This window comes from Lathamus discolor, chromosome 12 (assembly GCF_037157495.1).
Source record: "Lathamus discolor isolate bLatDis1 chromosome 12, bLatDis1.hap1, whole genome shotgun sequence".
Classification (NCBI taxonomy): Eukaryota; Metazoa; Chordata; class Aves; order Psittaciformes; family Psittacidae; genus Lathamus; species Lathamus discolor.
Genome location: NC_088895.1, coordinates 2,667,532 through 2,679,981, shown reverse-complemented (window position 1 = coordinate 2,679,981; position 12,450 = coordinate 2,667,532). Strand labels below are relative to the sequence as shown.

Sequence of the window (12,450 nt, the reverse complement as noted above, 5' to 3'; positions counted from 1 at the left end):
CAACCTCCATCCCTCACCTCTCAAGTCTCTCTAGTCCATTATTCTTGAGGCTGGTTTGTGAACAATGTGTTCACTTTCCGTACTGCCTAATGAAGATGTTCCTGTCCCTGAATATTACATCTGCTGCACACTTAATGGAAAAAATGGCTATTATTATCATTGGTGGTTCAGATGAGTTTCTTGGCAGCGAGGGTGGTGCAGTTATGTGGACAATCAAACAAGCCAGTGATGACTGCCAAGGCATTTTTGAGGAAATCATTGCTGTTTAAACTCTAATCACAGCAATACCTCATTTAAAAGCATAAAAGCTTTCACCCAGCAGACCTACCTTTACTTTTTTCTTTAATAGCCAGACAATTAAATAAATCTCCTGACACTTAACCATCATTTACCCAACAGTCAGAAAATGGATTCGATGCCTTTGCATTAGTTAGATTACTCAAGCAAAAAGTGAACAAGTATAAGCAGGTGAAGGAAGGTGTTTGAGATTTTTTGCTGCACTGCAAGTACAGCATGGCATCTTCTGCAGGGGATAGGGGGATTTTCTTTTATTCAGACACCAAGAGAGTTCTTAGCATTACTGTGTTTCCTAGATCTTAAGGTATTTGGGAAAAGGAGCTAGTTCTACCCCCTTTTATGGGCTGGAAACTGGAGTACAAGACGTTATCTGTTTCCACCCAGAAATTCTGTGTCTCAATCTGGTGAACAGTTCAGAAAGTCACCTTACCTTAACCCTGATCCAAGCTTCATTCTGATAGCATTTCCACTAAAACTGATACCTGGAAACTTCAGTGCAAGTGCGGAATAAATCTCAGCAGGAAAAAAGTCGGGGATCTAGTGAGTTTTTTCCTGGCATCTTAGGAAAGGCTGCATTATCTTAAAACACAGCCCCCAAATTAACATTGAAGCAACTGTGAGTGACCCTGCGCTGGTACGAACACCAGGTACTGACAAATGATGGACCTTTTATTATCCCTGATCCCAGTGGTCCTCTTAATTCCTTCTCCCTCATTAGGTTCCTCATGTGAAGAGCATGTTCTTCTGATACCAGTATTCAGAAGCCGATGCTAAATAACTCCTGAATTTATTACCTTCTGCCAGCTGTCAGCTACCAGCAACTGTAATGGGAGCATCTTTCTCCTTTTCAGGCAACAACAAGGATGCTACAAAATTCTTGTCTTCTCAGCAATGTTTGAGTTCGAGATGGATCATTATATATTCATTAAGCTATGCTGAATTTCACAGTCTCCTTTAGAATATGTTGTTCAGAAAAAGAACAGAAGAAAACATTGAAAGGAAGGCAATTGATCCAGACTCTAAGTAACTGACAGCTATATAGACAGTGAATTGTTTCCTGAGCTCTGCTTACTCAATTTTTAAAGAGTTCCCACTCTTTAGAGAGATGAAGTCTTGGTTTTTACCTGCCTCTCAGCCCTTGTTTTGGCAGCAAAAAAACCCTTCACTTAGTAAAGATGTGTATGATGGGCTGGAAAGAGTTAAAGCCTCATCTTCCACTCCTCCCTCTTTATCGTTTTAATTGGCTGTTCTGATGACCTGACCACCTCTTTGATAGACATCAAACGCTGGGCCGTGAAATACGGAGCATGTCAGCCTGCCGAACAAGGGTCAACCTGATTGTCAATAAGGCCATCAATCAGAGCTGCTGGCACGATGGATCCAATCCAGACCAAAAGGCCCAGCTGGAAATGAAAGAGCCCCGCTGATGATAACACAGTGTGCACGGCGCGGCCCGACAGCTCGCAGGAGGGTCACTGGCCCAGAGGCCAGAAGGCGGCAAACTTCAAACTGGAAGAAGGCAGCGGTGAGCAAACAAGAAACCCCCAAAGCCAACAGAAAGAAACCCACTTGGCTGACCCAGTGGTGGCTCCGAATCAAAGCAGCTAAGTGAGGAGAGAGAGGTGGGAGGACATGCGAGAAGTCAACAAGGGAGACACCAAGAGGTGCCCTTAATGGTAGCACCTACCCCTTCTGTTTCTCCTCCTGCGCATCCCCGTGGGTGAGGAGTGATACCTCCACAAGGAATCCCACTGTTGCACAAATCGTTTCCATGATGAAGCGAATTAGGGAATAGATCTATGGTAAACCCAACCATAATTCCTTTCTGAGATTGTTGGTGGCTTGCATCATGAGGCTGTTAAGAATATGCTATCAAGGGAGGAGAAAGCATGGAAAAGAAACAGTTAAAGAAAGGAGGAAAAGGGAAAATACCTGTTTCTAGTGAGGATGCTGGCTTATGTTGGCCTCGACAGTTTACAAAATTACTGCTTAATGTGCCCATGGTGTGACTAGCTCTAGCTCTAGCCAACGACTTACTTCTCTTTGGACATGCACCATCACCACAAGCTGCTGAAGATCTTCTCTTTATAAATGGGGCATAAAGTAGGGGTGATATTCTACATAACTCTGCAATAAGAACCAGCTCTAAGACACCAGTCACTTCAGATGCGGGGTTTTCTGAAGACAAAACAGCTTCTGAACTCATGACAGGTAGTGGGGAAAAGGATTCAAATGAAGAGTGTCCTCCTGCAACACTAAGGAAAGCCTGATTCTTAACCACTGGGAAACTAAATAGGACAGAAAGGCCTAAAGACACTACCCACCTTGAGTATTCTTCTGGCTCCATCCCTTCAGAGATCATCATCCCAACAAGGGATCCTCCATCATCCCAGCCAGGCCAGGTTGGATGGGGCTTGGAGCAACCTGCTCCAGAGGAAGGTGTCCCTGCCCATGGCAATGGGTCGGAACTGGATGAGCTTTAAGGTCCCTTCCAAACCAAACCAGTCTCTGGTTCTATGGTTCTGTAAAGGGGTAAGGTTAGAATCCTCAACAGATAGAAGGTGCATCTGCAAGGGCAGAAAACTCAAGACAAAGTGTTATGCCAATTCACACCTATAGTATATCCACCCCTGCACACTACGCACATAGAAACACAAATGTGTACACACATGGTGTATGTGCTATTTTGAAACACAGGAGCCTGAAAGCAAGATGGATAAAGACAGAAAATGGCTCTTAACAGGTTCCTGAGGACCTGCTACGCACATACATTCATTGACTGAAGTCAGTGTCGCACACAGACCTCACTACTCAGAGCTGTGCCCATTTCCACCTACACCCCCAAAGCCAAGTCTGCTTTTCCCTGTTGCTCTGAAGGCGATTGCTTGCTAAATGCTCCAAGCCAACTGCCCCGGCCGCCGTGTGCAAGTTTCACACCCTCCAGCCTTCCACCCCTGCCCTCTGTTGCACCTCCCCGTGTCGCTGCTCACGTCTCGGGGCTCAGAGCCTGCTGTGGTGCAAATATTTGCTTGCTCTGGGGGGAGGAACACAGGGCACTGGCCTCCAGGGGCAGGCGGTCGGCATGTTTATTCTGGAATAGCAAACACCATGGAGAGCAAAGAAGAGAAAAAGCCAGATAAGATAAAAGTGTGTTACCAGGCCTAACAACATAAAATCAACAAAGACCACAGAGGAAAAGTTATCTGCAAAGACCAGCACATGCAGCAGCAAGTGATCCTGGCAGAGGAGCCTTTTTGCAGGCTGGATCACTCAGAAGACTGCCGAGATCATAGAATCATAGAATGGTTTGAATTGGAAAGGACCTTAAGATCACCCAGTTCCAACCCCACTGCCGAGGGCAGGGACAGTAGACAATGTCACCCAAGGCTCCGTCCAACCTGGCCTTGAACACTGCCAGGGACGGATCATTTACCACTTCTTTGGGCAACCCATTCCAGTGCCTCACCAAATGATGAAGTTGTTTGTCTCTCGAGTGCCCAGTATCAAGCCATTGTGAATCACTGTCCGTGTCTTGAGATGATTTACATAAACCCATGTTTTCATGGTCTTTGTAGTCTGTTTGGAAAACACACTTCTGGAGTTTATGCCCTGCTCTGTTCTGCCCACGTCATGAACCTATAACTGCAACCAGCATCTTCATAATACAGACCAGAACCAGAAGACTTGTGCACATGTTAGAAGATAAGATTCTTCCAGAACAAGCCATCAGGCTAATATCTGTATGAAGAGTGGTGTGAAACACTGCAGCAGTGGGACTGGATATTTCTTCCAGAAGATAGATTCACCCAGCTGTGAATCTCTGTCATTTAAGAAATATCCACATTTGCTGAAGTTTTAATTCATGCATTTGACTAATTTATAAAGTGAAACAAAGTGTACTTGTAAGACGAACTGCATAATGATGAATGCAGAGGGAAAAAATAGAGAGGAGGTACTAGAAGAACCACATGTGAAAACCATATGGAAGGGTGTTCCACCAGCTTGGAACCAGATGGAAGAAAACATTGTCCCTGGACACTGTACAGAGTCCTACTGATAACACATGATAAATCATTACACTGAGTGTAAGCAGGAGGGTGAACATCACCACATACCAAGCTGTGCAGGGACAACAGGACCACGAGCTGGAGGACATTAGATAAAAGGACAGCATTAAAAGCTCAGATGTTACCCTCTTGTGTAGATCTAATCTGGGCAATTATCAGCAGGGACAGCCAGAATAGCTGCAGAAAGAAACAAAAGCACAGCAGCAGAGTTTAAGTGCACGGAATAAAACCACAACACAGCCAAGTCTGCAATAATGGGAAGCTGAACAGGGATATTGGAGCACTGTTGAGATACTCATCCCTTCGAAGAAGAGATGAACTTAGTCCTGCACCCAAGCAAAAATTATCTGTGTGACCTTTGGCAAGTCATTTCAGGCCATCTGAAGTCAAAAGGCATCCTCCCATTCACTCCAAGGCTGCATTTCCCAGAGAGCCTAAGTCCCTTCTTCCACACTCCTGCCTGCTTGACTTGAGGGCTGTCTGTGACAGCATCTTCCTTCTCGGGAAGGACAACTGTTCCTGCCCTGGTTTTGACCAGCTCAGAAGACAGGACAGCAAAATACACACAACTGACACTCAGAAGTGGGTTAGACAGAAGGTGGCTGTGCCTAATAATCAAGAATTTATTTATAGTCATCAGTATCAAAAAGCACTGATGCCTGCAGTAGTCCTGCTCAAGATAAATGGGCCATTACGTTGACGTGGAGCTGCAGATTGCAGATTGCCAGCTAGTTAAAGCTCTCCATCCAGCTGAACTTTCCAATCCTGTTTATGGCCTGAAAGGTCATTCCCGGCTGTGACTCCTCTTCTCTTGCCAGTCTTTTCATTTCTTGTGTCCCAGGGAATTTTCCTATCACAGGGAGGGGAGCCTAATGATAAATACGACTGCTTCATGCCTCCATGTGCCCAATTATCTGTGTAAGCACCAAATGACTTCTTGCCCTACAAAAAGTCTGAAATCTCTCTTCCAAGTGCAGTGATCTTCTTTTTAATGGTATAAGCCTGCGTAACAGACCCCAGAGCAGGGCCTGTCCTTATGCACAGACACACACATGGACAAGAAAGCCGACCAAAGCACATCTATGCAGGACCACCAAGGATGACCCTAAATTAGACCACCCAGCCACTCTGTTGGCCTTATTTTGAAGGGCCAGAATCTCAGAGCAGTGTCCTCGTGCGGGTTCCTTGGCCTGTGTTTTAGACCACTGCATATCTCCAGTGACTTCCTGCTACTGACCTCTCCTAATAAATCAACCTCCCTCCCCCCTGGCAACATCCTGTTCCTTCCTCAAAAAAACCTCCCACTCACAATCCCAAGGTTTGATATCAATCTTAAATAAATGCCTCTCTGGACTCAGCTGCATCCCCTAAGCCACCTTATCTCCTGCCTCTCTAGAACGGCTGCGGTTCAAGAAGCATATGCAGAAGACTCTTAGGCCTGTTTAGTTTTAATTCCACCCTTGTGTCCTCTTCCTTTTCCCCACATTTGCTTACAGAGAAGGAAACTTCTCTTCAGGAGAATGTACATTGCTCAGTGTGACCTCCAAAGGGAACAATGACAACCCCCAAAAGAGACAGTGCTGCAATTTTCAGTATGAAATACAGTGAAAAGAGAACCCGTGGGAGAGGTTCTGCTCCATCGTCTCCCTTGCTCTGGCTTCCCTCACTTCACAGTTTAAGTGAAGAAAGGCTCCGTCAATACATCTACCTATTAGAGTCCCTTCTTCAGCATTCAGCGCTAGGGGACCAGCTGTCTCCTCCATCTGATCTTTCCAATTCACATCCAAAGTCCAGCTTGAACTCGTACACCCATAGAATAGTTTGGGTTAGAAGGGTATCTGAGTCAGGAAAGCACCATCCTTCACTTCCTAGATCACCACTGCAGAAAGCACAGGCACCTACAGCAAGTTAGGACAACGGGGCTCCTGGTCACATCCTTCAGCTACAACACTTTAGCTAAAGTAGGTTGAACCCAGGTCCTGACACCAGTTATGTCTCCGAAAGCCCATGGAATAACTCGCAGCCAAAAGGAACCACATTTGATCCAGCGGTTTCTCTTTCATTCTCTATGTCTTTACACTTTGACAGCCACAGCAAAAACTGGTTCATGTTGGACTTCATTTAATTTCACTCAGGAATTCCTTCCCCATACATTCTATTACTTCATCACTTCTGTAACCCCTTCTGTCAACATATTTACTCCCACCTTCAATACCTTACGCCTGGTGCCTTGCAGGTTATCACATTCTTCCAGATAATGGTATTACTCAAAAGCAATGAGATTTGCCTGCTTAAATGTCACATTTACAAGGTGATACTAGTGCTTTCCTGCTTAAATACTCTTGTTTTCATTTTCCTTTGCTCTATCCTCATCTTTCCTTGCCTTTCCAGAGTACCAAAATGCCCCATATCATCTAACCAACTCCCTGGAATCCATTTCAAAGAGGAGCTGTTTCTCACTTGAGAAGAATTCCTTGGGTCTCCTCAGACTCGCATCTCTTTTCCTTTAATGTAAGCATAACTAATTCATTAGCAATTCACTTGGTAATGAGCCAACAATCATCTTTAAGAAAAGCAGCAGTGAAACAGCAGATTTCCAAGCTGGAAGAACAAGCTGGAGAAGAAGCAACGAAAGCAGGCTTTAGTCAGAAAACCACAGTGGGATGAATAAGATGGCATGGCACTCTCCTAAAATGCCCTCAGAGTTTATAAAGTAATCTTATTCCGGCACACACATCCCTCAGATGCCCTCCTTCCCCTTATCATCCAACTCACTCAACCATGTCACTGACATATGTACTTAGCAGCAGTTATCGTCAGTGGCACATAAATAAATGGCAGGTATCAAAGCATCAAGGTCGCCAACTCGTCATGAATATTTCAGAGAGAAGCAACATGAAAAGCTCGAGTGTCTCGGCCTCTCGGATTTCCAGCAGAAGGAATAAAACACAAACCACACACACACTCAGGGCCTGCTGGCTCGGCCCTCGCGTGCACGTAGCTCATTTCAAGGCACTACTACATATGTTAGGAGACAATCTGTCACGTTTTAAAAATATATAAATATCTATTCCCTATCTCCTCTGTATAATGTGCAAACTCTAAGCAGCTGGCAAGAGGGCAGTGGTGATTTAATGCAACAAAACTGTGCTTTGCTGAAGGGGCTGGGGACGAGATGGCTTGGGTTGTAACAAGAAGCCTCTTTGACAAAGGCGCAGAGTGGCATCTTTTCACACAATTATATGTGGGTCACATTAACCTCTGCTGTGCAGGATTCCCTTGAGCTGCTTCTGTCTGCATGTCGCTGCAAAGAAATCCAAGCGGAAATTCCCTTCTCCTTCTCTCTCATTTTCACAAGATTGGGGAATGCAGCAAAAGGATGGAGAGGGAAAAGGGGTTCCCAACCTGTTACACACAGGCTATGAGCGTGAGTTGCCCAGTAAAGCCAGGAGCAAACTCCACACTTTGGGGCCTAGCAGTTCCATTAATGAGCCATGTTAACCAATGGCCAGATCTGAGATTTCAACCTGTGTCAGTGCAGTAGAATATCTGGATATATGGCTATTTATAGCCAAGGAGACTTTGCTAAGTTTCACTTTCAGCTACGGTAGACTGTGCTTAGAAAGGATATGAGTTTTGTTCCATGGATGGAGAAAGGCTTTGGAGATACAAAGTTTATCCTGTCAAGTACAACTCAAATTTGCAAATGGAAACTTCATCAGAAGCACCATAATTCCTTAAACAAAGCAAGCATTTATTTAACCTAATCGTTTGGGTATCCCACTGTTCTGGGTTTGCAGGGAATTTCTTTATCAGACAACTCCATTGCTGGGGTGGCAAACTTTCAATGGGATTAATTTACCACTTTCTAGGGCCTTGGAAGTCTGTTCTTTTGATAGATTTTGCCTGTTTTCCCAAGATCTCTCCATACTCTCCATGGTAAGTCTGGGTTCAGGTGGTTTGATGAGGTATATAGCAAATGACTTTTACATTCCATAATGGATTTAAATGATGAGATCTGCTCAATAGGAGAATATCACTGTGGAAACCCTGCTTCCTGCTTTCCTTTATATTAAAATGGGTTCTTTCTCAATGAACCCGTTATGGAAATGAAGGAAACATTCCTTGCAGTGACAACTGATACTTACATTGTCATTCAACTCCAATGATTTTATTCATCCACACATTCTCAATACCAATGGATTCCAGGGCCCACTTGCAAAACATGGGAGGCCAGAAAACCTTTGAAGATGGCTGGAGACTGGGAGATAAGGACATAGATTGGAAGTGTCTGCCAAGACATCTAAAAGCAAAGATTAAGACCAACAATTTTACAGGTATTTGAGCATTTTTCAGATATTGAGATCAGTTCTCAATCATGGTGAGATAAAAGAGTGCACCGTGGCATTACCTGAATTGTGCTCACCTTTCCCCCTTTGTCGCTCATTTCCCTCCATGCCAAAGTGCTCTCCCCACTCATTTGTGCCAGGAAAACTCGGTGTGACCAGGTGCTGAACCAGACACAGGAACTTTTCCTGCTTTAAACACACGAACACAAACTAAACCTTTCCCCCCCTCAAGTTGGATGGCTCCTCCCATCTGGTTCCCAACCACAGGAGTAGTTGTGCCAGCAGAGCAGCAAGTACAAGAGGCCAGGAGACAACAATGTCTTAAACCGATGTTACCACCAAGCAATTTGTAATAGCAAACCACAGGCTAAATCTCAACTAAAAGCTTTTCAGGTTCAGAGCGAATACCTCTATTAAGATGAATTAAGCAATTCGTGGTGTTCAGAGCTGCAGATTCAATCTTTATCTTCAACACTCAGCCCTGTAGCACAAATGGCCCGAAAGATACCAGCTAGGAAGACCATTAATTCCAGGGCTCTGTAGAAGAAGGTTTTTAGTGTGTCTTTTGTTTAATACAAAAGCATATCTCCGCAGTGCAGTCAGTACCACAGTGACTCCTCTATACGACAGAGAGACCAGAACTACCTTCAAGTTCACTAGTGCAGGTCCTGGTAATCACCTAGTCTCAACAGCACAAGCTCAGCATGGACTCTTTGTCCTGACAAGATGCCTTGCAAATTAGGTGAGGAGGTCAGAGAGCTGCCCTATAACCACATAAAAACGTAGCTCCAAGTTGATACCCTCCCTGTTCTTAAAACACTTTCTCGCAGGTCATTCACTTCATGTGCCACCTCAGTGCCAAGTTTCACCCACTCTTAGACCCAGTTTAAGCCAAGAATATCTTTAAATGCCTTGCTCAGGCTGAGACTGCAGGTGTGTACTCACCTAAGTTGGGTGTCTTTCAGCTGGAAGGTATTAAACAGCTCCTCATCCGGGAAGACTCAAATGTGGTGATGGTTAATGCCACGCAGAAACCGGATCACTGGAATTAAACACATGTAAAACTGAGGAGGATGGGAGCAGGTTTTGCCTTGAACGAACAATAAAGCGGTTTCTAGGCGTTTGTACATCATACCCCTGTGCTGGATGTAAGAGCCTGTCCCATCTGGAGGGCTAAAGCAGTCAGATGAGGTTATTGTGAGAACAGTTTTGGATCAGGATCAGAACATCCTCCTCCACCATGCTTTGCAAAGGGTCTGTCTCTAGTTTGGCATGCGGAGGCATGAGCTGCCCGTCAGTGAAACGAGCAGAGTACCGAGGGATTTCCGACGCGAGATGATCCAGACCCCGCGGACTCACATGAACCCATTCCAGATGTCCCAACAGTCCGTACTGACACGTGGCACAAGCACGCCCAGATGACAGAGGGAGCTGGAAGAGGTTTCACACTTGTCTTTAACTCCCAGCTTTGTAGGCTATTTGGAAAACACCCTTCTGGAGTTTATGCCAGAGTTTGGGAATCTGGGAAGCACTAACAAAAGCAAGTCTGCCTGGTTTGGGCTGCTGCATGCTCTGTGACACAAAGGCACAGAGTAATACCCTCTTTACCTTATGTGCATGTAGAAATGGTGTTTGACCGTAACACATGGTTGCATCAGACATACCCTGCGGATCGATGTCTGCAATCAGGGCACAGAAGCAGGCATACACACTAGGCTGACCAAAACCCAGTGTCATCTTCCAGTACTGTCACAAGGGCAAGAAGCAGAAGGACTCAGAACAAGAATAAAAACACCATACTCGGCAAAAGGCAATCTAGCTCGGTACCTGCCCTCTACCGGGAGGCATGGGCAGGCTGCTTCAAGGAGAATATAAACCCCAGGTTCTCCTATGACTGGTCTTTCCCTGTTACACCCAGCTGTCATTTTAGCCATTGATGGAGTCACCTTCCATTTACACATGTGAGTGTTCTCTGAACATATTTGTGCCTTTGGCCATTGTATTCCTTGTCAATGACTTCTGCAATCTGTTTAGCCACTCATGTCACAACTTATTTCCTTTTACTTGTCTTTAACCTATTACCTGAAGGATTCTTCTGGTGCTCCTGACTCCAAAGCCTCCTGATGAGAGCTGTTCAGGGAATTTTTCAGTGCAATTTCATTGGGAAAGGTCAATTAAGTTGAGCTGAAATTTCTCATAAGAATAATACAAGAGTTTCCAAAAGAGTATGTTCTCAGGACCTGCAAGGGATTTCTTCTCCCACCGCACTCCATGTCCTGTTTTTGGTGTTGCCATGTGTAATGTGGGGTACCTGGTGTTCCACACATGCAAGTATTTAATCATCTATACAAAACCAAATGCTTCCAGAAAGACAAGCTACAGATGCCATCCATTGTATCTGAGTTAGTACACTCAGACCCAGCATGGAAGACTCTGGTTCCAGTCCATGACCTGAATAAGGTAGACTTCAGCTTTGGTTTCCCATCTCACAGCTGTATGCCATCAGCACTAGTTTATTCTGAGGTGACTTGAAATTCTTATTCTGGTTTAGAATAGCCATGCGCTTGTTCTAAAGTAGAATAGATACGAAAACCCTTTCCTAGCTCTACTCTCCTGTGTGCACTTCCTGTTCACTTGACCTTCACTCTTGAACTTCTACATCCCCAAACATGCCTTTGCTTCTCCAGCTGCCATTTACCTGCCTTCCCCAAACTTACTTCTTCCCTGTGCCTCCATAACCACTGAACAAGCTTTGCCCTATGACTGCAGTGAGGTCTCCCTCACTCGGATCCTGACACTCTCTTTCCCTGAGACCTTGGGTCTAATTCTGACCAAGGTGGATGGATACAGTGTAGATCTCCTCATCTCAGCCACTATCATTAGGAAACCTTTACAGTCATAATAAGAAATAGAAATCTCCAAGGTGTGATGCAGATTATCCTGAAGTGAATCACTAAACTGGAATATAATAATAATATATATATTTAGATCGGATATAAGGAGGAAGTTCTTTCCTGTTAGGGTGGTGAGGCACTGGAATGGGTTGCCCAGGGAGGTTGTGAATGCTCCCCTTGCAGTGTTCAAGGCCAGGTTGGATGAAGCCTTGGGTGAGATGGTCTAGTGTGAGGTGTCCCTGCCCATGGCAGGGGGGTTGGAACTGGATGATCTTAAGGTCCTTTCCAACCCTAACTATTCTATGATTCTATGATTCTATGAAGACTAAATCATGTCACCATCTACAGTGTAAATACTTAAACTCAGTTAAAAACCAATAATCACACCTTCTGTCTTTGCTAAGTCTTCTCTTGGCCACAAGAGAACATTACACAACCCAATTTGTTCCTTGTCACTTTGGGTGCTTTAAAAGGAGTGAATACTTTCTTTCCACTATCATTAGTTTCAACAGCACTGTCTTAAGATGTTCCTTCTTTTCTTCTCCCTTTTGAATGGGCTCGTTTCCTACCAGTTACACCAGCTGGTATCCCACAAACCTACCCTGTAGTCCTGCTACCTAGCCCCTTTGTGAAACCACCTAGGGATGTTCTCAGATGACTGAAGGGACAAGTAGTGCTGTTTGTACAGACAAACCTTTCAGGTACCCCAAATACTAAATCAACTTTCCGGCACAGACACAACCTCCCATCACAGAAACATAATGATACACACAAATAAGAAATCAACTTCCCACAGCTAAATCAAAGCTGTGGAGAAAGGTTTTATTCAGCATTTCAGGAACA

General features: G+C 44.8%; 1 long non-coding RNA gene across 1 annotated transcript in view; it reads right to left on the bottom strand.

Annotated features, from left to right (window-relative positions):
* The window catches only part of LOC136021063 (uncharacterized), an 83,703-nt gene that overhangs the window by 35,411 nt on the left and 35,842 nt on the right, over window positions 1-12,450 (bottom strand). The window contains exons 6-8 of the long non-coding RNA XR_010615656.1: window positions 9,659-9,755; window positions 8,791-8,899; window positions 8,513-8,667 (exon numbers count right to left, since the gene is read on the bottom strand). This is a non-coding gene — a long non-coding RNA (uncharacterized LOC136021063). The remainder of the gene's footprint in view (window positions 1-8,512; window positions 8,668-8,790; window positions 8,900-9,658; window positions 9,756-12,450) is intronic.